The sequence below is a fragment of the Rhinopithecus roxellana genome, chromosome 6 (genome assembly GCF_007565055.1).
Source record: "Rhinopithecus roxellana isolate Shanxi Qingling chromosome 6, ASM756505v1, whole genome shotgun sequence".
In the NCBI taxonomy this organism is placed as follows: domain Eukaryota; kingdom Metazoa; phylum Chordata; class Mammalia; order Primates; family Cercopithecidae; genus Rhinopithecus; species Rhinopithecus roxellana.
In genome coordinates, this window is record NC_044554.1 from 50,254,115 (window position 1) to 50,279,794 (window position 25,680).

At 42.5% G+C, this 25,680-nt stretch overlaps 1 pseudogene and 2 gene segments (V, D, J or C); all 3 read right to left on the bottom strand.

Annotated features, from left to right (window-relative positions):
• Positions 1–25,680, bottom strand: part of LOC104674945 — a 381,543-nt gene that overhangs the window by 125,194 nt on the left and 230,669 nt on the right.
• LOC104674944 overlaps positions 1–25,680 on the bottom strand; it is a 340,994-nt gene that overhangs the window by 116,003 nt on the left and 199,311 nt on the right.
• On the bottom strand, positions 337–8,976 carry LOC104669217 (annotated as a pseudogene).

Consider the following 25,680-nt stretch of genomic DNA (forward strand, 5'->3'; position numbering starts at 1 on the left):
TGGTGTATGCTGCCTGATAGCTTTACACGAGTTTTTATGTAAGCAAGAGTGGTGCATAGCTCTTCATTTATGCTGAGTTTCACAGTTTAACTTCCCACAAACATGCTAATTGTGATTTGTGCAGAACAAAAGTATTTCCATTTGTAGAGGAATACAATGAGATTCAGAAGGATTCTCTTTCCCAAGAATACAGATCTTGGCAGAGCTGACCATAAGGCCAATGGAAGCCATGGAGAGTGCTGTGAAGTGTGGGAATTGCTGCAGGTGGTATCTAACAGGAGATTTATTGAGGATCAAAGCAGAGGTCCCCAGAGGACAAACTGTACATCTGATTCCTTCCTGGTCTTTTCTTCCTGGCAGAAATAGATGATTGAATTCATCTTTCTCCTGACACCTTGTCTCAGAGCCTTACCTTGCCACAGTTACAGACCCATCCAGTCCATGATTGCCATGTAGATGACACACTTCTCTGCTCATGAATAACTGGCCAGGCCTGAGGTAGCCAGGTTTTGGGGCATCGATAATATGGGTTTTTCCTTTGTTGTCCCTAAACATGTTTCATTTTGCCCCCTTGTCATGGGGTCTTCACAGAACTCCTGCCTTGGAGGATAAGGAGAGACTCTTGCTCTAGCAACTGTAGACACCAATGTGCAGTAAACAGGGAGGTGAACCTTGGTAGAAGGTGGAAAATTTTTTGGAAAAGGGATGATTTTTGGATCAGTGCTTGTGGCTCTGACTCTCTGTCTGAAAGGGAACGCCCAAGAATATGAAGATTTTCTGTATCTAGAGCTTGAAGACTAGCCTTATCCAGTATTTTGCGCTCTTCCTTAAATGATCACACTATAGTCTGAGGTCAGCTTTGTTCAAAAATGAATGACCTTATAGGCAGCAAAGATAGCTATAGGTGGAGACTGTACTTCATACCGTAAACTCACATGTGTAGGACAGGTTCAGATCCAGCTGCCTGAGCTCAATTTGGAGGACATGTCGTTCTTGCTGCTGTTCATTCTGAGCTACAGTTTTCTTTGTCTACTTCTCTAAGACATCTTTCTGGCTTGTATTTAGTGCTTAGCACACCAAACCACTGTCCTTCAATTATGATAACAGTGAATCATTTTTGTGTGCTTACTATATAGCATGTACCTTACTATACAGTATGTAACTCATATATGTTAAGAATGTGTTTTTCATTTTATCATCACAACCAACTATGGGATTGCCCGTTTTACAGATGATCAAATGAGCTTTCTGGAGGTAAATGACTCTCCCATCTCCCAGAGCAGTAGCTCCCAGCCAGAGGTGACCCTGCCTTCACCTACGATCTCAGCAAAGCAGCCAGAGCTAGAAAGAACCACAAGAGAAGCTTTCAATTACTTTTAGCCACTTTGCCCCCTTTTTTTCTCTTCTTCTCCTCTGCCTTTTTTTCCATCTCCAGGTACAATTCAGGATGTGGATGCCTGTTCCTACACAAAAACACTTGGGATTCATTCCTGATACCCCAATTCATCCCGATTTTCCCACCTTTAAAGTCAGATTTTGCCTACCTGTTTGGGTCAGAGAGATGTGTGTTTTAAAATTCCTGAGCATGCGGGCAGGGACTGTGCCCTCAGATGATTATTGGTGAAGTGGATTTAAGCTTATTTTCAGTTTAATAGAATGTTGCTGTGTCTCTGCCTAGGACAGGCAGCCCATTGTGGCCTTGGGTGATGAGGGAAGCCCACAGTGGTCCAGGATTTGTGACCTGTGGCTGCCAGTGTCTGCAGAGCCAGAATTGAGCTAATCCCGTGAAAGGATGGGTGCTGATGGGCAGTTGTATGGTCGGTTGCTATGGGTCTTCTTGATCTCTCAAATTCTAGGTGACAAGATCAATGTATGCTTGAGGGTCCCCTTCCCAGCAGGCTCTGGTGGCTGCAAACTGGTTCAGGTGTAGAAGATCATACCACTTTACCTTTGGTTTTTCTTTGACAAACAACGAAAGACAGATGAAAACAAGCATTCTACCAGTGGGCAGGCAAGAATTCTCTTCGGGAAAAGGGATGTTTGTGTCTCTTCCCTCTGTTGGCCTTGAAAGAGCTTGGCTGGAGAGTAGCTATTATTAAAATGTCAAAAAAAAAAAAAAAAAAAAAAAAAGGAAGATGCTGGTGAGGCTGCAGAGGAAAGGGAATGCTGATACACTGTTGGCCCGAGTGTAAATTAGTTCATGGAAAAATTAATGCAGAAAGCAGTTTGGAGATTTCTGAAATAGTTTAAAACAGAACTACTTTTTTACCCAGCAATTACTTTCCTGGGCATTTACCCAAAGGAAAATAATTGTTCTGCCAAAAAGACACATGCTCTTGAACATCTGTCACAGCACTGTTCACAGTAGCAAAGCCATGGAATCAACCTAGGTGGCCATTAGCAGTAGACTAGATAAAGGAAATGTGGTACACATACACCGTGTAATGCTATGCAGCCATGAAAAGAATGAAATCATGTCTTTTGCAGCAACATTGATGGAGATGAAGACCATAATGCTAAGCAAATTAACATATGAATGGAAAAACAAATATCACGTTCTCATGTATAAGTGGGAGCTGAGCACTGGGTACACATGGACATAAATATGGGAACAATAAATATGCAACTACTAGAGGGAAGAGAGAAGGAGGGTGGAGAGGGTGAAAAACTACCTATTGGTTACTATGCTCACTGCTAGAGTGATGAGATCATTTTTGCCCCAAACCTCAGTATCACACAATACACCCATGTAACAAACCTGCACATTAACCCCCTGAATGTAAAATAAAAGTTGGAATTATTTTTTTTAAATGGGACCCGGGCCAGAAGCGGCGGCACACGCTTGTAATCCCAGCACTTTGGATCACTTGAGGTCAGGAGTTCAAAACCAGCCTAGCCAACATGGTGAAATCCTGTCTCTACTAAAAATACAAAAACAAAAAGAAAAATAATAGCTGGGCATGGTGGTGGGAGTCAGTAATCCCAGCGATTTGGGAGGCTGAATCACTTGAACCCGGGAGTCATTGTAGTGAGCAGAGATCATGCCACGGCACTCCAACCTGGTTGTAGTTGAGGCAGAAGGAGATGTTTTGTGTGAAGGCTGAGGTGGGGGCTCTTCGGAGCTTCTGTGGGAAGGAGGTCCTAAGCTGTGGCAGTATACAGAGTTGCAGCTTTCTGCTTCTTTGCCCTTTGTTCTGGACCCACAAGTGAACAGTACCAGCATCGATCCCGAGCACACGCTCTGGAGACCTTCACATCTCACGGTTCCATGTGAGCAAATGGACTGGGAAAGCTGTGTGGCCTGAGAAAAGGCAACCCCATGGCCTGACTCTACACAGTAGTTTGTCTTGAATTTTCGATAAGGATTTTTTTGCTTGTTTTGTGTTTTTGGTGGTGGTAGTGTTGGTTTAGTTTACACTGACCACTTGTAAGAAATCCCATGGTTATCTGTGATTTTCATGCCCTGTTTCTGCTGGCAACTGTTCTGAGTGGGGTGACTCACTTTTCTGTGTCAAGACTCTAAGTGGCCCAGGTAGGAGGTAGAAGCAGCCGTCTGGAAGGCCACTGGGATCCTTATGTCTGTCTCTTGGCTTCAGGTAACCCGCTGGGCTTTGACAGGAATGATCTGAATGGAGACGGAAAACAGTGGAAACTAACACTCCCCGCCCAGTCCTGTTTCTATGAAGCGTTTGGTTCTTCCCTTGACTCTTGAGTGATGATGATATTCAGAGGAGGCATTGACATTATGGTAAGAAAGCAAAAAAATGTATCTATCTTGTCTGTCTATCTATCTCATGTATATATATCTCTCTCTCCAAAAGCAGACAAACCCAAGGCTGTAAGGTGAACTATGGTCTGTCTGCCTTTGGACTCCATAAAAACAAAATCCTTGTTGAACAAAGTGATGTTTGTATGCAGTGACTTTCTGGGTAACCCGTGTGTATCTGTCCATGTGTGTTAGCCCTGATCCCTGCATTCCTCCGAAGATAGTGAGTAGTAGCCGTCTCCTCACACGAATCACACATCTGGAGCCGAGATGGCCCTCTGACGGTAATTGATCTTACACATTTACTGTTTACCAAACAAGTGTCTGATGCTTACTTGGGTGTATTGCATAGCAAGTGGACTGAGGTCCCCTGTGTTTGCCAGGAATGCTGTGCTCCATGTAGGGGTTTTACTCTACTCATCACTGCAATTTGCACACTGCTCCCTGGACACTTGGAGAGCTGTGCTGTGTTCCCTGTAGCAGGAAATGTGCTCTGAACTTGCCTGTCTCCCTTGGCTGCTTCTGGCCCTTGGTTCCAGCTCCCGGGGGTGTCCACAACCACTTGGGACAGAAGGTGAAGTTGGAATTTCAAAGAGAAGCTTGCTTGGATCTTCGGTGACAAGCTTGGATGAGCTATGGACCCAACATGGGCCCTCTCACAATTGCCACGAGGAGGCTTTGGCAGTTGCCAGAGTTGCCACTGGGCCTGCCTCCCTCTGCTGTGTCCAGTGAGTGCAAGCCAGCCAACATATGGCCAGAGTGGCTGGATGGTATCACAGCCCTCAGATCTTTCCTTCTACCTTTTTAAAAGTGTCCCAAATAACTCATTTGAAGTGTCTTAAAGGCGAGCAAGTTTTATGAAAATGAATCCTTCCTCAGCGAATTGATCAAATTGGGGAATCCTGACCCTCTCTAGTTTCTTTCCCTGGTCAGAGTGGGGAGCTGGTGGTAGCTGAGGGATTCACTGCAGCGTCCTATCCCAAAGTCAAAGAAGACGAAAATGCAGTGTGCAGAGCTGGGTTTGATTCGCAAGTTGCAGTCAGGCTCCCGCTATGGTAGGCGGGACATCTCTCTAGCTGCTCACAGAGATGGAACTAGGGAGTTCAGGGATAATCAGGGGGCCAGGGAGATTTACTTGAGTCTGATTTTCCAGGTCAATGAGAAGGGAGGGCTTGGTCGAGGGTTTAGTGCCAAAACATTCCTGGGAGAGGCATGTCATCACCAGTAGCATTTGTAATTATTGTTGTATTTTAGCAACAAGATTTAGCTCGTCAAATTTTTTGGGCTGTCTGGAAGATGCTGACACATTTTCTGTGCTGTGATTGTTCTGAAGGCAGAGTAGCTCCAACCACTGTGAGAAGCCCAAATAAAAATCAACCTCCCCACCAAAAGACCACCTTTCCAAACACACGTTTCTCTAGAAAAGAGTACCCCCTTTTCTCCCAAGCTTCTTACTATTTTTGGATTCCATCTCTTTGTATGTGCTAATCTAGTGTACCATGCAACACATTTTGGGAGCTGGGGGCCCTACTTACCTTTAAGGTGGACAGTCGTGTCTGACCAGAAATTGGAGGATGCGTTCTAGTGTGAAGGAGTGTGAGGGAGGAGGCACAGACACAAACAGTGAGAACAGGGTCACTTTACTTACAGTATAGAGACTGCAGAGGGAGCAGGGGCTTTAGCTGTTGGCAGCTATGGTGTCCTTAATCCAGTCCAAATAGTTGTAGACCTTGGTGTTGACTCCAGGCTTGTTCTTCTGGGCACAGCCATAACCCCAGGACACAACTCCTTGGAGCTCTCCGTTGCAGGCCACAGGTCCACCAGAGTCGCCCTGGGGAGAAGAAGCGACAAGTTGCATGGAGAAATGGAGGAGGATATAGCTATATTTACTCTGAACCTTAAAAGATCCCTTTCCAGCCAGCTCTGTGGCTCCACGTCCTTCTCACGGTGGCCCATTCTCTGTTCTTCCTAAGCAGACAGCATGCAGCCCAAGGGAGCCTTCCTCACTTCTCCATGGGGGAACTGCAGGGAGCCTCTTCCACCCCGCCACCTTGGGAGTTGAAATCTTTTTCCAAAATGGGGTCTGGGTATCAGTGGGAGCCTCAGCATGGGAAGGGTTGTTCAAATCACCTGGCAGGAATCCTTGCCTCCCTCAAGGAAGCCCACACAGAACATGTTGATGGTAATCCTTCCAGGGTAGGAGGCTTCACACTCAGCCTGGGTCAGCACAGGAGCATCCAGGCACTGCAGCTCATCTGGGTAGTTGGCTGTGAGGATCAGCAAGAGATCAATAAAGTAGAAATGTGGGTCAGGCTTTAGAAGGAGATAATAATCTAGGATGTAACACTGAAGAGGAACACTGCCCCTGGAGAGGACTCCAAAACATAAGTCCTGGCAAGGGACTGTGGCTTTTAGTTCCCAGAATGATCATTGTTGAACCCCTCCCAAGATGTGATCACGGCAAGTTCTCCATTTGTCCTGTCTTTTGAATTAGGAGCCAAGCCCTTAGACTTTGCATCTCTCTCATGTTTAGTGCAGAGCCTGTGTATAATGGGCACTGGAAATGTGTCTTAAGCCTGGGGGCGAGAGGATTCAAGTTAAGGTGATATGCTTCATTCTGGAAATTGTGAGGATGGAGGGAAGTAGAAGGACAAAGGGTCCCACTCACTGCCAGAGCTCAGAGTGTTGCCCCAGCCAGAAATGAGGCACATGGTGCCAGGAGCTGGAGGGGCGGTGGGCAGAGAGATGGTGGACACACGGGCATTGATGACAGCAGGTGTGGACCAGCTTGATCAGCATGATGTCATTGTTATATTTCTTAACCTCGTTGTATTTGGGGTGCGGGATGATCTTGGCTGCATTGATGAATTGCTCAGTCCCCTCCAGGACTTCGATGTTGTGCTCTCCCAGTCTCACCTGGATGCAGCTGATGGACAGGGAAGGCATGGTGAAGACCTTCTCCTACAGCCGGGGCACCCATCCCACCTTCCCCAGGGTCCTTAAGCTCCCTGCTCATGGACAGCTCTGGAGGCATGGGGTGGAGTATGTGGCCATATCGCATGGGCAGGAGAGGGATGTGGGTCAGTGCAGATGGGAGACCCAGGACCTTTCTCCTTCAGAGGTTGTTATTAGTGGGGTGCGGAAGAATCAAAGGAATGCACCAGAGGCTGCTCCTCATCCTGCCTTCCCAGCCTCTTTCTCACAATTTCTATAGTCACCAGCACTGTGGGCACAAAGAGCTCCTTGTAGTTTTCCCAGCATTCTTCACCCCAGGCCTTTGCTAACTGTGCACAGTGCCTGTTCCTCCCTCCCTTCTTGGCCTGGTGAGCACCACCCTTCTGTGTAATCTAATCCAAGGGTAGCCACAGCATTACCGTCTTCTGGAAACTTGTTAGAAATGTAAATTCTTGATCCTTACCCCCACCTACTGATCAGAACCTTGGGGATGAGACCCAGTGATTTGTGCCTTAACAAGCCTGCAGGTGGTTCTGATGCATACTCATGTTTGAGAGTTCTTGGCGGAGGCGGCGGTTCTCAGCTGTGTCTATGCACTCTACAGTTACCAGAGGTAGAGTGTGAAATACTCACTGGTATTCACACTCTCTTCCGGAAAACTTTGAGTTAATTGCCCTGGGATAGGACACAGGCATCAGTATTTTTAAAAACTCTTTCTTAGGTGGCTTTAATGTGTAGTTATCCAGCAAAAGTATTTGCTTGCTTTTCTCACAAGCTCAGTCCATCCAAGATCATCCCTGCCCGGTTTTATGACCACAACCCTTGCTGTTTCGTGGATTTGCCTGGGTGTGAGAGGTTCCTGTCTTGTGTTTACTCTCTGCTCTGGAGAGTCAGCTGCTGCCAACAAGTTTTCTTCTCCACCATCTCTCCCACCCATCTTACCCAACCTCAGTATTTCCCTGGGCTGAAGCCAAGCTCTCCCAGGCAGCCTGGCTGGGAGCTTTGCCGTCAGGGGCCCCACACTTACGGTTTGTAGCAGTGAGCTGCTGACACCACCCACTCTTCGTTTATGAGGGAGCCACCACAGAAGTGGTAGCCAGAATTCAGGGACACCTGGTAGGGGACAGAATTCTCCTCACAGGTGTAGCCTCCAATGATCTTGTCATCATCATCAAAGGGGGCAGCAACTGGAGTGGAGATGGGCAGGGAGAAGGCAAGTCAGTAGCATGTTAGGGGTGGTGCTCCCAGCCTCCGGTTGCTTCCTTCTAATTTGAAATCCTTAAGAAGCTCAGTGAGGCTAGGCAAGGGAGTGAGCGCTGCCACCCCTGGTGAGCATCACTGGATGTGGCTGCCAAGTCTCTGTGTCTGAAGGGCACATAGCTGGGTACCCTGTGGGTGTTCAGATCTCTCCTGGGGTCACCAGGCTGAGGATGCAAGGAATGTCCTCACAATGCTTTCAGTGGGATAGGAGTTGGGATGTGGTTGTCTCAGCCACTGAGTGCTTCTCTCTTTCATTCACCACCTGTGTACTCCATCTGGTTTTTTAAGCCCTGGGTGGTCAGGATACTTTGGCCAAGCTAGGAAAACCCCCTGGCTGCGTAGACCTGGCCATGACCAGCTTCCCCCTCAGCTCACATCTGTGTAGTGAAGGCAGAATTGAGGGCAGCCCCTGGCTCACTTTGGCAGAACAAAGGTAGACGTTATTATTGTCCAAAAGAACAGCAATTCTTAACCTTGGCTGCATGCGTAGAAATGTTAAAAATCACCTGGGAAGCTTAAAAGCCCAGAACACAGGCTGCATCCCAGACAAATAAAGTGAGAATTTCTAGAGTTGAGTCTCTGGCACGAGTAATTTTTCCACCTCCCCAGTTGCATTCGAGGTTAAGAGCAGCTATAGTGGAGGTATTCTGGTGCTGTGGGAGCCAAGCCTGAAGCCCGCTGCTTTATTTCGTGGGCCAGCCTCATCTGGTCTCCCTTCCCAGCATCTCCAACCACAACTTGGATATGGATGAATTGCAGTGGTGGGAGTGAAATCAGGGAGAAGGTGAAAGAGGTGAGGCTTAAAGAGAGCCCAGGGAGGATGGGAAGTAGAGATGCCAGATGGAGGAAATAGAATACCAGAGCACAGTCAAAAGAGGAGAGGTGGCAAGAATGGAAGGGCATGTGTCTGCCGGGAAAGGGGTGGTTGGGGCCTGAGGCAGGGCATGAAACTCACCAGCAGCTCCCACAAAGGCAAGGATCAGGAGTGGATTCATGGTAGTAGAGTGTGCCTGATTGGTGGCGGAGGACCAGTCTTTATACCTCCTGAGGATTGAGAGAGGAAGTGTCTGTGAGGTGAGGGTCAGTGCTCCTCGCAGGACCAACAAACCTGCAGCTTTCCCCTTCCCAGGGTCTTGCATCAGCTCGGCTATGTTTGGCCACTCTGTGGGTTTGTGATTCACAGGTGATAAGGGAACTTGCCTTCTGAGAGCAGAGAGGGAGACCGGCTGTTTCCTGGAAGGATGCTGGGATGGGGAAGACAGGGAAAATCAAGCCCCGGATCACACAGCTGGGACTTCTTAGGCTGAGGAGGTGAGGGTTAGAAGGAGGGAGAATGGCCTGGCTGTTTAGGAATCTTTTAAACTAGTGGGGATGTATTTAATGTACTTAAGGAAGGGCAAGTGTTGGCAACAAGCTTTGATTTTCAGTGTCCTGAAGCCCCCATGAGAGGTGCAAAGTCGTATCTTGTTCCTGTGAATACGAAGATGCTTCTCTCCAGCCAGTGTGTGGCACGGTTAAATCTTAGGCTTTGGGGAATAAGAATTCCAAAACTAAGGGGTAAGGAGAAGGGAGACTCAGCATCCTATAGGATTCTAGGCTTCCAGATGGCTCTCCTTCCTACCAAGGCTTAAGGATGGGAAGTGTTTCAAAGAAGGAGGGGGCACAGGTTAGGTAGGAGCTTACTCAGTGCCTCTGGAGCATGGAAATCAATGGTGCACTCCTCCCCTTCTTCAATGTGAAGACATTGGTTTCTCTCATGTGCATCTTGTCATAGGTATTTTTTATGCAGCCTCATGGTGCCCTGGCATTTGGCACTCAGGTTGATGCAAACTGACCCACCTGCTCGGGGCTGACAGCCCGAACCAGAATCACATGCCCCCGATCAGATGTCAGAGTTTGGACCATGGTAAATCTGGGTTATGATCTGATCTGAGAATCAGCAGAAGGTGGAGATTTTAGCACATGGTAAATGGGTCACATGTTGGGTTCAATAACGAAGATGTGGAGGGGTGGGTCTAGAATTTTCTATTTTCGATGCAGTGAGATTATGCTGTGCTCAGTACAAAGTGAATCTTCTCAGAGAATACCCTGATTTGGGCCCTACCAATGCTACTAAGACACAGTTGTGTAATTGACTGAGGCATAACCTGGCCAGAGCAGTGTGGAGATGGAGATGCTGTCTCCGCTCAAGTCTAATGATGTAAGGAAAGAAGGAGCTTCCTTATGAGGGTGCTTTCCCTTCTCAGCAACTCAGAGCTCAGGTTGGTGATGGGCAGGAGTGAACAGAGTTCATGTTTGAATTCTTTGAAAGGTAAAAGAAGCAGCAGTGTTCTGAAGACGATGAATAAAATGAGAAAAGCTCAGAATCTTGGTGGTGAAATTTGACATGGCCAGGCACTAGAGGGAGGAAGCAAATGGAAACCAGAGAGAATTGGAAAAAATGGCAAAGTGGGGCCCGTGGAGTTGAGAGGACACACAGAGTACCTTCGGGTTCAACTCCTGGCATGGCCGCCGATCCAGCTTCCCGACAGCCAGGAGACCCACTGCTCTGAGACACACTCTCCACCCCGTACCCTATCTAATCACTGTTGGGCTCAAACCTAACGCTGCTATACTTAGATGGTGTATGGTGTCTGACAGCTTTACACGTTTTTAAGTAAGCAAGAGTGGTGCATAGCTTTTCGTTTATGCTGAGTTTCACAGTTTAACTTCCCACAAACATGCTAATTGTGATTTGTGCAGAGCAAAATTATTTCCATTTATAGAGGAAGACAATGAGATTCAGAAGGATTCTGTCTTTCCCAAGAATACAGATCTTGGCAGAGCTGATCATAAGGTCAACGGAAGCCATGGAGTGCATTGTGAAGTGTGGGAATTGCTGCAGGTGGCATCAAAAAGGAGATTCATTGAGGATCAAGGCAGAGGTCCCCAGAGGACAAACTGTACATTTGATTCCTTCCTGGTCTTTTCTTCCTGGCAGAAATAGATGATTCAATTCATCTTTCTCCTGGCACTTTGTCTTAGAGCCTTACCTTGCCACAGTTCCAGACCCATCTAGGCCATGACCGCCATGTAGATGACACACTTCTCTGCTCACGCATAACTGGCCAAGCCTGAGGTAGCCAGGTTTTGGAGCATTGATAATACGGGCTTTTCCTGTGTTGTCCCTAAACATGTTGTTTCATTTTGTCCCCTTTTCATGGGATCTTCATAGAACTCCTCCCTTGGAGGATAAGGAGAGACTCTTGCTCTAGCAACTGTAGACACCAGTGTGCACTAAACAGGGAGGTGAACCTTGGTAGAAGATGGAAAATTTGTTTGGAAAAGGGGATTTTTGGATCAGTGCTTGTAGCTCTGACTCTCTGTCTGAAAGGGAACACCCCAGAATATGAGGATTTTCTATATCTAGAGCTTGAAGACTAGTCTTCTCTAGTATTTTGTGCTCTTCCTTAAATGCTCACAGTATAGTCTGAGGTCAGCTTTGTTCAAAAATGAATGACCTTATAGGCAGCAAAGATAGCTATAGGTGGAGACTGTTACTTCATACCGTAGACTCACATGTGTAGAATAGGTTCAGATTCAGCTGTCTAAGTTCAATTTGGAAGACGTGCCATTCTCGGTACTGTTCATTCTGAGCTACAGTTTTCTTTGTCTACTTCTCTAAGACATCTGTCTGTCTTGTGTTTAGTACTTAGCACACCAAACCACTGTCCTTCAATTATGATAACACTGAATCATTTTTGTGAGCTACTATATAGCACATAATTTATTATACATTAATACAGTTAATACAGCATGTAACTTATACAAGTTAAGAATGTGTATTTCATTTTATCATCACAACCAGCTATGGGATTCCCCGTTTCACAGATGCTCAAATGAGCTTTCTGGAGGTGAAGTGACTCTCCCATCTCCCACAGCAGCAGCTCCCAGCCAGAGCTGACCCTGCCTTCACCTACAATCTTGGCAAAGCAGCCAGAGCTGGAAAGAACCAAAAGAGAAGCTTTCAATTACTTTTAGCTACTTTGTCCCCCTTTTTTTCTCTCCTCCTCTCCTGCATTTTTTTCCATCTCTAGGTACAATTCGGGATGTGGATGCCTGTTCCTACAAAAAAAACACTTGAGATTCATTCCTGATACCCCAGTTCATCCCAATTTCCCCCCTTTAAAGTCAGATCTCACCTACCTGCTTGGGTCAGAGAGATGTGTGTTTTAAAATCCCCAAGGACGGAGGCAGGGACTGTGCCCTCAGATGATTATTGGTGAAGTGGATTTAAGCTTATTTTCAGTTTAATAGAATGTTGCTGTGTCTCTGCCTAGGACAGGCAGCCCATTGTGGCCTTGGGTGATGAGGGAAGCCCACAGAGGCCCAGGATTTGTGACCTGTGGCTGCCAGTGTCTGCAGAGCCAGAATTGAGCTAATCCCATGAAAGGATGGGCGCTGATGGGCAGTTGTATGGTCAGTTGCTATGGAGCTTGTTGATCTCTCAAATTCCAGGTGACAAGATCAATGCATGCTTAAGGGGCTTCTTCCCAGCAGGCTCTGGCAGCTACAAACTGGTTTAGGTGTGGAAGATGATACCACTTTATCTTTGGTTTTTCTTTGAAAAACAAGAAAGACAGATGAAAACAAGCATTCTGCCAGTGGGCAGGCAAGAATTCTCTTCGGGAAAATGGATGTTCATCACTCTTCCCCGCATTGGCCTTGAAAGAGCTTGGCTGGAGAGTGCCTATTATTAAAATATCAAAAAAAAAAAAAAAAAAAAAAAAAAAGAAGATGCTGTTGAGGCTGCAGAGGAAAGGGAATGCTGATACACTGTTGGCCTGAGTGTAAATTAGTTCATGGAAAAAGTAATGCAGAAAGCACTTTGGAGATTTCTGAAATAATTTAAAAGAGAACTACCTTTCCACCCAGCAATTCCTTTACTGGGCATTTACCCAAAGGAAAATAATTGTTCTGCCAAAAACAAGTAAGTTACCACATAACTTACTATACGGCATGTAACTCATATAAGAATGGCTTTTTCATTTTATCATCACAACCACCTATGGGATTGCCCATTTTACAGAGATCCAATGGGCTTTCTGAAGGTGAAGTGACTTGCTCAAGGTCACACAGCCAGTAGTTTGTAAAGATGGGATGTAAGTATGTTGATCTGACTCTAGGGCCTCCATGCTCTGCCATAGGGCATTCTGCTTTGCCTCCTCCAAACTGATCCTTGGTGCAGCCTCACTGCGGGGGCAGGCAGCAGATATTGTTATCTCCTTTTTACAGATGAACAATCTAAAGCTCAGAGGTGAAGTGACTTCTCCAGGGTCACTTGTCTAAGGAAAGCAGAGATCATACTAGAACCTTCCCTATTCAGACGAAGTTTGTTCCCCTTCGTGTTGCTACAGAGTTGAGTCTTTCAGACCTCCTAGTAGTCTGAAAAGTGTCAGATTTCAAATTCTTTTTTTTTTTTTTTAACACTTTCTTCTCCAAATCCCACCACATCTTTCTCCTAAGCTCTTACTCAACTCCTCCCTGGGTTCCGGTATCCTTTATCATTCTCCAACCAGGCTGTCAGATTTTAGGCTGTTTTCCCCCTAAACTCCCAGCTCCTCTCCTCATCCATTATTATTATTATTTTTTTTTTCTAAGCTACTGATCTACCCCATGGCACAATTTCTCTTTATCCAATAAGGAATTCTTTTCATTACTATCTCAACTCAGGAATCACTGAATCTGGAGAGTGAAGGGAGTCCTCTGTGTGATCCAAAAAAGTCTGACTTGTAAGATGGAGTCGATGGCCATGGAAAACATGCAGGTTTTATGCCCAGAGGGAAGTTTATAGTTCTGTTTCTTCTTCAGGCTTCCATGTATGGGTAAATGGGGAAGCCTCTAGCACTTGAAACTAAACCTAAATTATTTTAAGGATAGATTGATTGCTGTAATATAATGGTCAGTCTTTCTGTTCACATTTCAGCCACTCCTTGACCACTCTCTTGTTTGGCCTATTAGAGCTGCTTAAGTGAGTCCAGGCTGCCTTAGACAGGAAGCAGAAGAAAGCCAGGACAGAGTGTGGGAGAAACACCCATGTAGGTTCTTATTATTGTAACATCTAGGATCTGTTTCATGATACTCAGAGTTTAATATATGATGTATGTATGTATTTTTCTAAATTATACTAGCTCTAGATTGAGGCTCACAAGATAGGTTTGATGATAAATCCAGTCAACTGGGTTCCTTTTACTTATTTAGCTTATAAAATTCTAGACTGTGTCATCCATTTGGAAGGCAGCCAACGGGTCAGCCATTTCCTCAAGATGGTCTTGGCCAGGAGGGCCTTCAAAAGGCTCCCAAGGCTCAGAACTGAGTGCTTCATCCACACAGGCACCAACACAATTCCAATTGGGAACCTTCCACCCTAGGGCCACTGTGTTTGAGCAGGTTCTGCACTTTGCCCCTCTGTAGAACCCGTATCTTCTGTTCCATTTCCCAGTCTTGGGTAAGGCAGCAGAAGGGGTTGGCACATGACATGTGTACCTTTCTATTAAAATACAAATCTTGTTATCTGTAGTCCTCCTGCAGTTCTGTAAAACACTGGAACTTATTCCTCCTATCTAGCTGTAACTTTGTGTCCTTTAATCTTTTCGTATCCTCCTCCCAACTAAAACATAAATTTAAAACAAGAATAAAAAATATAAAGTTTGAAGTGCTTATTCCTTTCCTGTTAGAATAATCTAGTTAATTTTCTTATGGGCTTAGATGATCTAAACTCAAATGCCTTTCTAGAGTTTTCCTCCAGGGAAATCCACTACAGCTGTATAAATTTTCCTCTTATGTTTGAAATCATATTTATTTACTCACAAATATTTATTGAATTCCTGAAGTGATATTCCAAGAGTTCTTGTATGCTATTTGGAAGCAGCAATGAAGAAGACAGAAAAGGTTCTTGTTTTCATTGCATTCATGTATACATGTGCATGCATTTATACACATGTGAGAAGGTATAGAAATGGGATGCACATACATTGCTTTCAGTACATGATGAGTACATATTACTAAAATAGGATAAAGTGATAATATAATATGGGATGACTGCTGAAGTGCTGTTATGTAGAGTGGTCAGGAAGGGTCTCTTTGGGGAGGTGGCATTTAACACCTGAATAAAAAGGAACCAGCCATCTGCAGGTAGAGTTAGGAGGGCTTTCATGATTTCCTTCTGAGTCTGTAACAGAAATAATTCAACACACACAACCGATTGCTATTTAAAATTAAATAACCATGTCATCTAGCCTATGGATATATACCTTGTCATGGGTTTTGATTGTATGAAGGATGGTCATCAGTATATTGAACTATTCTTATTAAAGTTAATGTAAAATATTTCTGACATGAAATGATATTCATGAAATACTGTTGGGTTAAGGGAATAAATTCTAAAACTACATATTTTGTGATCTAATTTTATTACACTGAATGATTTTGACTTTTTTATTTTGATAATATGCATATTATATAATACCACAAATTTTTTTATTTAGTTAAAATAGCTAAAAGAGAAACAATTGTAATAATAAAATTTTCTGAGAGAGGGTCCTACTTATTCTTGAGGAAGGAATTGCTAGTGGTAAAATATGTTTTTATAGTGAGAAATACGTTTAGATAGCAACTACACTAATTGCATATTTTGTCTCTGTGTGCTTTTTATACAGATAATTGCATCACTTTCTTATTAAAAACTTACATTTAAAAACTCGCTATTATTTTTATTTTCTATGGAGAAATTAAGGCATGGAGAAATTGTGTAACTTGTTAAGGTAACACCTAGTGTTAAAGCAGAAGAACCAAGTTTCAAACTTAGGTCTGTCACTTGACAAAGTTCAAGTTCCTAACCACAGCGCTTTACTGCTTTTAAAGAGGCAATTTTGTAATATAGGAAGGTGCTTCATAATCCAAGATTTCACTGTAGGTAAATTTGTCAACTTCCTATGGTAATGGGAGTATGGGGCAGGAAGGTAAGCTAGCACTGAACCCATGAGATAAAATGGGTATATATGTGCATTCCTGTGACCTGGAGAATTAGTGGAAACTGGAAAAGGCCCATGGGACCTTACATGGACCAGAAACTAGATAGGACTCACTCCTTTATAAAGTGAGGTACACAAAGAGATACACAGTTAGTGAAAGGATGAGCTAGAAAACTAATCCTAGAAGCAGTTAGCAAAGAATATTATTTATCTTGGTCTTGGCTTTGGGTGAAGGATTTTTAAAAATTTCCTCTGAGTATTCATGGTCACTGAACAGTCAGCCCATTGGGGTTTGAGATAGACATTCTATGACCAAGAAGATATATACTGAGAATTATAAAATAAAATGATATTAGGTCTGTAGCACTCCAATTTCTTGACAGAGGCAAGCATGAATATTTCCTAGAAAACCCACGTTTACTCCAGTATTTAAAGAATTCTGAAAGATGAATTCACATCAAATTACATAGTGCACAAGGAAATAGGCCACCCTGAGTGAGAGTCAGCAGACTACTGAAAACAAGATGCAAAAAGGCATCAAATGCTGGCATTGTCAGATAAGAATTCCCAGTAGATGCTTAATATACTTATAAAAAGGAAATAATTTTAAAATACACAAGGAACAAGATGCATTCAAAAATGACAACTCATATTTGTAAATGACCCAAGTGGAGTTTCTAGAAATAAAAAAATGTAATTTAGATGAACAAAGTCAGTTGAAACGTTAAATTAGAGGTTTACTGGAGCTGAGGTGTGAATTAGTAAACTAAACAGTAGTTTTAAAGAAATTACCCAGATTGTAGCATAGAGAAGCAAAAAGAAGAAAAATATGACTGAATAGGTAAGAAGACTAGATGATAGTATGAAAGAAAATTGACTATAAGATATAGCTATACTTCTGGCCATCTCTTCTTCAATAAAATGTGGACAACAATCAGATATACCGATTTAAGTTTTGGCCCCAAGAGGATTTCCCTTCACCACTACCTTTCAGAATCATACTTGGTTAGACTGTAATGATCCTTCAAGAATAATGTGAAGACCCATCTGAAAAAATGATCTCATGTTTCTCAACTGGAAATATGAAATTTCTATGAAACTTGGGTGTGGTTTGAAGGTGAGAGGAGAAAAGCATGAGTGGGTACCATGACACTCTGAGATGTGCTCTTGAAATTGAATTGTACCTTCTTCCAGCTGTGTTTAAGTATGTTCTTGATTATATATTTTCCATTTAATAACAGAGAGAATGCTCTGGGCACAGCCAACGTTACAGTTTTGCAGATCAGATAATACTTTGTTCTGAATGTCATTATGAGGCATCCTTTACAGAGCCAGGAGCAACGTTTCAAAAGAAAAGGGGGTCGTTGGCCGGTAAGAGTATAGCTTTACACCAAAACTCTGCACCTGTCTTCAGGGCAATTCTCCAGGTGGCCTTGGACCAACTCAGTACCTCCCCATTTCTTGCTTGTAGTTCTCAAGAATAACTATACAATGTGCTGGTAATGTAACATCCTGAGATAAGGAGGAACTGGCTAGAACAGCCAGGGCTCTGTTCCAGTCCCTTCTAAAAGTAGGATGTCCTTCAATGTTTTGCCAAGCATGTCAAGTCGCTTAGGATATAACACCCAGAGTGGCTGCTCTCTGAGGTCCCTCAGTGGCAGAGCAAGTAGGGAAGGCACAGACAAGATTTCATCCACCATCGATAGCTTTCCTGAGCCTAGTGGAACTGGCTTTCCCTGAATCTTAGGCCTCTGTTTTCCCTTGCTGCCTGTATGTAATAAACACTCTTCATGTAATTTGTGTGTGTGAGCATTCTTTCTCTCTGGGATCTGGAAAGCAATAAAAGTATAGCCCAAGATGCAATGGTCTGAAGTGCAAATCAGGGCACAGCGAACCTGTTCCACACTGCCTTGTGATTCTCTTATTGGGGAATGTCAGGATCTCCTTAGAGCATCCGTATCTATCATAGACTCTTCAAGAAAAACTGGGTCTGCTTAGTCTATGGCCCAAGCAGCAGGAAGTTTTCATCATGGGCTTGTTCTGCCACAGAACCCTCTCTTGCAATGGCCCCAGCTTTACAGATTACATAGTAAATGGAATAGAGTAGCACAATCAAATGCAGTATATCCAGAGTTTAATTCAAAGTCCGAAGACTTAACATTGCACCTCTTTCTCTGTGGTAGATGATCTAAGGTGCAGCAGCTTACTTCTCACATTAGAGGAGATATTTTGACATGCCCCAAACCTCCGGACTACTCCAAAACTCACCATTATAGAAGGTTCCTGAACTTTGCAGATTTTATGTTGGCCTGGGATACATGTGTCATATTGTCATATTGAGGCATCTAGACGGCTTTATAATTCCTATTGACTGAGAACAATCAGATGTCATTAATGTAATGTGCCAGCTTTGTTTCAAGATGACTAAAGTTCTGCCAAAATATATTATGATAGAAAACCAGCTGAAAAGAGCCTTGAGATAAAACAGTTAAAGGCTATTACTGACCCTGCCACTTGAAGGAAACTGTATCTGATTATTTTTATTGGGTATTTCTGAGAACCCTTCTAGAAGAACTTTTACCCTCAGCTTTCCAGGAGCCACCCTTCCTGTCTGTGGACAGAACACTCCAGCTAGTCCTACAGATGCTCTCCTCATCCCCAGTCTATCCATTCATACCCATGCCCACCCACAAGCACAGAAACAGCTGTGTCTGCCCAAGAGCTGTGGTTTCCTCCTCCTGTCCCACCTTGGCAGGGCCCTCAGGCTCATGTAAGGGAAGCTGGGTAGGAGAGAGTTGAGGTTCTTGCTCAGATCTTTGATCTGTGCCCAGCACTGTGTCTTCAACACTGCAGAGGTATATGCTGCTGTCTTCAGGGCTCGTGTTGCTCACAGTCAGAGTTGAGAATGTTAGGTTTGGGCGGCTGATGGGAAACTTGTCAATGACAAATCCACCCTCATATGTGGCCTCAGAGCCCTGATTTGCAGTTGCAATCAGTGTCAAGCTCTGTCCAGGTTGCTGACGGTACCAGAACATCATGGTGACTTGGCTATCGACTTGACACTGGATCGTCACGGAGGTTCCACGTTGACAGACATCCCTGCTTGGCTTTTGAGAGACGAGAGCACTGAACACAGAGCCTAATTCCAGAGAAATATTCATGAGGACTGACAAGCTTGGAGTCAGATGTCTCGCCAGGCAGGAACGTCTCTGCTTTATCACTCCAATGCCACCTCAGCTCCCAAAGGACCCCAGGGCACTGCCTCCTTTTTATTGTGCCAACAATTACTCTGTTATGGTCCTTTAATCTAACACATCCCCTTCATCTTCTGTCTGGTGGCTTCAGACTCTCTGAAGAGAAAGTCTTTCCACCTCTCCACCCAGCATTAACATTAACCCCAGACTCCTCACAAGCCAAGGCTCATACCTCGTCCCAGGAGAAGGAGCAGGAAACCCAGCATCTTCAAGTGATGGCCTCTCCCCTGAGAAAAGGCACTAAGAAGTGAAACTCAAGTTCATCTTTGCTTCCTACAGTATAGCTCCTTCCTGCTCTGTTTCCCTCCTCTAACAGGTAGTTGATTTTCTGCAAGATATGCAAAAATCAGTCTTCCCCCTGGTGGAACTGTGTGGCTCTTCACTCAGGATGAGTCTTCATGTCCAAGCCTCGCAGCATGCACCGGCAACTCACCACCGTTCTGCCACCACTTTACCATCTGTCATTACTGAACACCAGTCTGTGCTACTGTCTGGGTGTAGAGCAAACAGTGGGGTGCAGAATTGACTTCAAAGAACTAAAGGTAATGTGTTAGAATATAAGGGAACTTCATAACAGTATTACAGCTGTCTGCTGGGTCTTCATGGTTATCTCAAACTGAACTCATTCCTGCCCCAGCACATACACACACCAATAAACGGGCTCTTATTCCTCAGTTCCCCTCTCCCAACAAATGGCATCCCTGCTCTTCTTGCACGTTAGGCTCAAGAATTCCATAAGCCTCTTTTTTTCTTCACCTACCTTATGTGCCAATTCACAAATTAAATGCGTTGTCTCTTATATCTCTTCCCTTGTTTCAGTTATCACAGTCATAACTATTTTTTTGTCTTTGCTTAATTCCTGGATACTTGTAATATAGTTTCTTCTATTCTAATTCAACTTGGTCTAGGCCACGAAACAGATCATGCATGTGTAAAACTTGACCACAATGCTATGATCTTTTTCCATTATCAAGCTGATTTCTCATATCATGTGATTGCTTAAAATAGTTTATTTTTGCATAAAAGTAGATCTAAGTTTTTGAGCACTTACTCTGGTTTTCATACATTTATTTAAGTCTACTTTTTGGTTTGGCTATTTATTATTGTCACACTATTTTTACAGATTAGGAAATTTTAGAGGTATGACCTAGAGACCTTAAATAACCTATCCAAGTTCATATAATCCAAGAGTAAGTAACAGAGTCAGGACTCAAATCAATGCCTATGTGATCACAAATCTCAAGTGTTACTAACAACACTATCAAGTATTGTCTGACTCTTGCAGTTGCCTGTGCCTTAGTAAAGTACAGTCTGGTGGGTAACTGAAAATGATAGGCCTAACACTCTACAGAATACTAGGAAACTCTAGAAAGACAGCCTTGCAAAAACTAACCTATCTTATTTGATTCTGAGATTCTCTCTATTGTAAGATGTTCTATTAAATACCTAATTGTTACTTTTGGGTGGTGTTGAGTACTACCACATTAAAGGTGAAGATTGATTATAGGACTTACCCATATTTCAAAGAAAATAGAATTGTGAAAAGCAATTTACCTTATAATAGAGAAAATGTGACACTTTAACAATATTTCAGTAACTTGTTCATATGAGGAGTGTGTGTGAAGCCTTTACATCTATTGGACTTGACTCAGACAGTGGCTTGAGGTAAATTCTGCTAAGTAGAAGTAGTAAAAGGTATAGAATACTTCAGTTTTTATTGACATGTAGATATATTTTTAAATCTTTTAGTCAATTGTATCAAACTCTCTGCCAAAATAACCCAGCATCTTTTTCATTTCATTTGTCCTAAAAGCTTCTGAAAATTAACAAATGATCCCTATTCTTTACTAAATTCCAAATCTTTGCCTCTTCATCATCAGTATTCTCTTTGTTTGAAAAAAAAAAAAAAAACCAGCAAACATATTCCCCTCTCTTTTCATGCTTTTCAAACTGCAGTGGTCTCTAAATTTTTCTCTCAGGGAATGTTATGGATACTAAACTCTCATTTAATTTTAATGTATTTATTTATTGAATTAATACACGCACATAGTTAATGATTCAATTATAACAGAGAACAAAAAGTAAGTCCCCTCTCCAGAGACAAACAGTCTTTTAAGTGTTTTGGTACATATTCTTAGAAATAATAGTTCTTGCTTGCTCAAGTTTATGTAAATCTGACTCTTTCTTCTTTTACACAGGAAACACACAGTCCAAACCTTCCTGTACTTCACTTCTTTAATTAGCAATGTGGTTCTTATCAGCGTATTTCAAAGTTGATTTTATTAAAAAATACACAGAATCGTGCCATTATTTTCCATTTTATTATGAGAATTTTCAAACATCTATAGAAGCTGAAAGTATTATACCGTGAACATGCGTGTACCCACTGCCTAGGTTCTGGATAAAACCATTATTGTTTTACCACATAACTATCCATCTATCCATCCTTCTATTCGTCCATCAATCCATCTAATTTTGTAATTCATTGAAAAGTCAGTTGAAGGGATACTTCACTTCTAAGCAGTTCAGCACATGTATAATTAACTGGAGTTCAAGGTGTTTTTCAGGTAAAATTTGCGTACAGCACCATGCACAAATCTTGAATACCGTTAAACAAGTTTTGACAAATGCATACACTGTGTAACCTACCAAATTATACAATATTACCATTATCTCCAAGGTTTTCTCATGTCTTTAGTTTTCCCCACTGCTAACCCCTTAGAGGCAACCAGTGTTCTGATTTCTTTATTATAAATTATTATTTTCCAGAATTTTATATAAATGGAATAACATCATACATTCTTCTATGCAATGTTTCTTTCACTCAGAATAATGTTTTTAAGATTTGTCCAAGTCATGTGTATTAGTACTTCATTCCTTTTTGTGGCAGTGGAATATGTCACCATATGGATATACTACCGTTTGTTTAGCCACTCTCCTGGAGATGAACATTCAAGATGTCTCCAGGTTTTGGCAATGATTAATTCACTTTCTGTAAACATTCTGGTTTAAGTCTTTTTTTTGTAGATGTGTGTTTTTATTTCTCTTAAGTAAATACTTAGGAGCATAATTGCTGGCTCATAGGGATAGATGATCATAGGGGTTTAGTTTTATAACAAACTATTAGAACTTTTTCCAAATTGGTTGTACTATTATCCACTTTCACCAACAATATATTTGAGTTCTGGGACTCCAAATTTTTGCCAGCATTTGGTGTTGCCAGGTGGTTTAATTTGAGTGGGTATGTGGATGGTTAGTGGTATCTCATTGTGGTTTTAGTATGTATTTCTTATTTGTCTGCCCTTTTGCCAGTACCACATTCCTTTGATTATTGTGGGTTTATAGTAAGTCTTGAAGTCAGATAGTGAAAGTACTCCAAGTGTGTTCTTTCTAAATAACATTTTGATTATTCTAGAGTGTCAGGAGCTCAGCAGAGCTGAAAAGAGTGCTGACGACTTAGGTACTCATTTTAACATATTTTTAAAATTTCAACTTTTATTTTAGATACAGGGGGTATATATGCAGGTTTGTTACATGGGTATATTGCACCCAGGTAGTGAGCCAATTAAAGCAACAAGCCCAAAAGGAAGGAGTTAAGTCTTTAATTACCTCCTTCAACAATGTAAGCAAGAGTCTAAAGCCAGAGAAAGTACTGACTCCCCCTGTTCCATTTTTCTCTGTGGAAATGACCTGGTCAAGGGTTAGTTGGATTAGTACAGACATGGGTTTGTCTCACTGTTGGGGGGCCCTGCAAGGAGAAAGTGGAAACTCACTGGGTACTCAGAGTGGAGAAAAGTGTCTTTAAGTTTTCTCTTCCTCTCCTTTTAGAAGGCCTTGACAGAGGCACCTGAAGAAGACCTCTACATAGACCTCAGATAAAGAGACCTAAGAATGAAGGATTCTGAGCTGGCAATATAAATATGCACAAGGGCGTGACCAGCCAGGGGGTCCTTGACTGCAACTCCCTTCAAAGGCTGCAATGCATTGGCTGTGCACCAAGTCTGGGGTGGACAGAACAGCCTCTCCACACCCTGTAAACCTGCCAGGTAAAGCCTTTGTGATTGATTACCTATGACCTGAAACATTGTACATAGACTTCTAACCAGGAGTGGGACTTCTCATAAATTCTTTGTGTTCACATACCTTCTAGAATCAGCTTTTCAGTTTCTTAGAAAACAAAAACAGTTCAGATAACAATTGAGATTTTAATGACTGTAGATAAAATTTAGAGAGTACTAGTTTTAACATATTTAGTCTTTTTAAAATTCCCACTTTTATTTTAGATACAGGGGTACATATGAAGGTTTGTTACACGGGGTATACTGCACCCAGGTAGTGAACATAGTACCCAATAGGTAGTTTTTCAACCCATGTCAACCTCCCTCTCTCTTCCCCTCAAGTAGTGCCCAGTGTCAATCATTCCCATGTTTATGTTTATGTGTGCTCAATGTTTAGTTTCCACTTGTAAGTGAGAACATGTAGTATTTGGTTTTCTGTTCCTGTATTCATTTACTTAGGACTATGGCCTTTAGCTCTATTTATGTTGCTGCGAACAACCTGATTTCATTCATTTTTAGGGCTGGGTAGTATTCCATAGCATATATGTTTTCTTCATCCAATCTGTCATTGATAGGCACCTCGGTTGATTCCATGTCTTTGCTATTGTGAATTGCATGGTTTTGAACATATGAGTGCATTTTGGTATAATGTTCTAGTTTCCTTTGGATATATAATCAATAATGGGATTACTAGGTGGAAAGGTAGCTCTGTTTTAAATTATTTGAAAAATCTCCAAACTGCTTTCCTCAGTGCCTGAACTAATTTACATTTCCAGCAACAGTGTATAAGCATTCCTTTTGGGTGGAGTATTCTATATTTGTCTATTAGTTTCAACTGGTTAAGTGTTGAGTTTAAATCCAGCATTTCTTGGTTAGTTTTTTGTCTAACAATGATCTGTCTGACACTCTCAATGATCTGTCTAACACTGTCAGTGGGGTTTTGAAGTTTCTCACTGTTATTGTTTGGTTGTCTTTTCATAGGCCAAGAAGAACTTGTTTTATGGATATGGGTGTTCCAGTGTTGGATGCATATATATTTAGGATTGTTAGGTCTTCTTGTTGGATTGTACTCTTTATCATTATAGTAATGCCCTTCATTGTTTAACATCTGTTTTATCTAATATAAGAATAACAACTCTTGTCCTTTTTTGCTTTTCATTTGTATGATAGATATTTTCCCCTCTCTTTGTTTTGAGTCTGTGGGTGTTGTTACATGTGAGATGGGTCTCTTGAAGACATTGATGGCTGGATCTTGTGTTTTTATCCAGTTTGCCACTCAATATCTTTTAAGCAGATGTTTAGCCCATTTATATTTAAGATTAGTATTGATATGTGTGATTTTGATCTCATACCCATGTTGTTCGCTGGTTGTTATGTAGACTTGATAGTGTAGTTGCTTTATAGGGCCTGTGGGCTATGTGCTCAAGTGTTTTATGGCAGCAGGTTCTTTAGATTCCATATTTAGCACTCCCTTAAGGACCTTTTTACTGTAAGGATGGTCTCCTTAAAACAAATTTCCTCAGCATTTGCTTGTCTAAGAAGGATTTTATTTCTCCTTCATTTTTGAAGCTTAGTTTGACAGGATATAACATTTTTAGTTGAATTTTTTTCAGGATGCTGAAAATAGTCTCCTAATCTCTTCGGGTTTATAAGTTTTCTGCTGAGAAGTCTGTGGCTAGCCTGATGTGGTTTCCTCTGTAAGTGACTTGACCCTTCACTCTAGCTGCCTTTATAATTTTTTTCTTTTACCTTGACCTTGGTGAATCTGATGACTATGTGTCTTGGGGATAGTTGTCATATATAATAACTAGCCAGGGTTCTCTGTATTTCTTGGAATTTAATTTCAACCTCTCTAGCAAGATTAGGCAATTTTTGGTGTTTTTCAAATATATTTTTGAAATTGCTTACTCTTTCACCTGTTTTGGGAATGCCAATGAGTCATAGATTTGGTATCTTTATATAATCCTGTATTTCTTAGAGGTTTTGTTCATTTATTTGTTTATTTATTTATTTAGTTTTTGACAGCATCTTGCTCTGTCACCCAGGCTGGAGTGCAGTGGTGCTATCTTGGGTCACTGCAAGCTCCGCCTCCTGGGTTCACGCCATTCTCCTGCCTCAACCTCCCTAGTAGCTGGGACTATAGGCGCCTGACACCATGTCTGGCTATTGTGTGTGTGTGTGTGTGTGTGTGTTTTAGTAGAGACAGGGTTTCACTGTGTTAGCCAGAATGGTCTTGATCTCCTGAACTCATGATCTGCCGGCCTCGACCTCCCAAAGTGCTGGCATTATATGCATGAGCCCCCACGCCCGGCTGGTTTTGTTCATTTAAAAAAAGATTTTTTTTCTTTATTTTCGTCTAAGTTGATTCAAAGAAC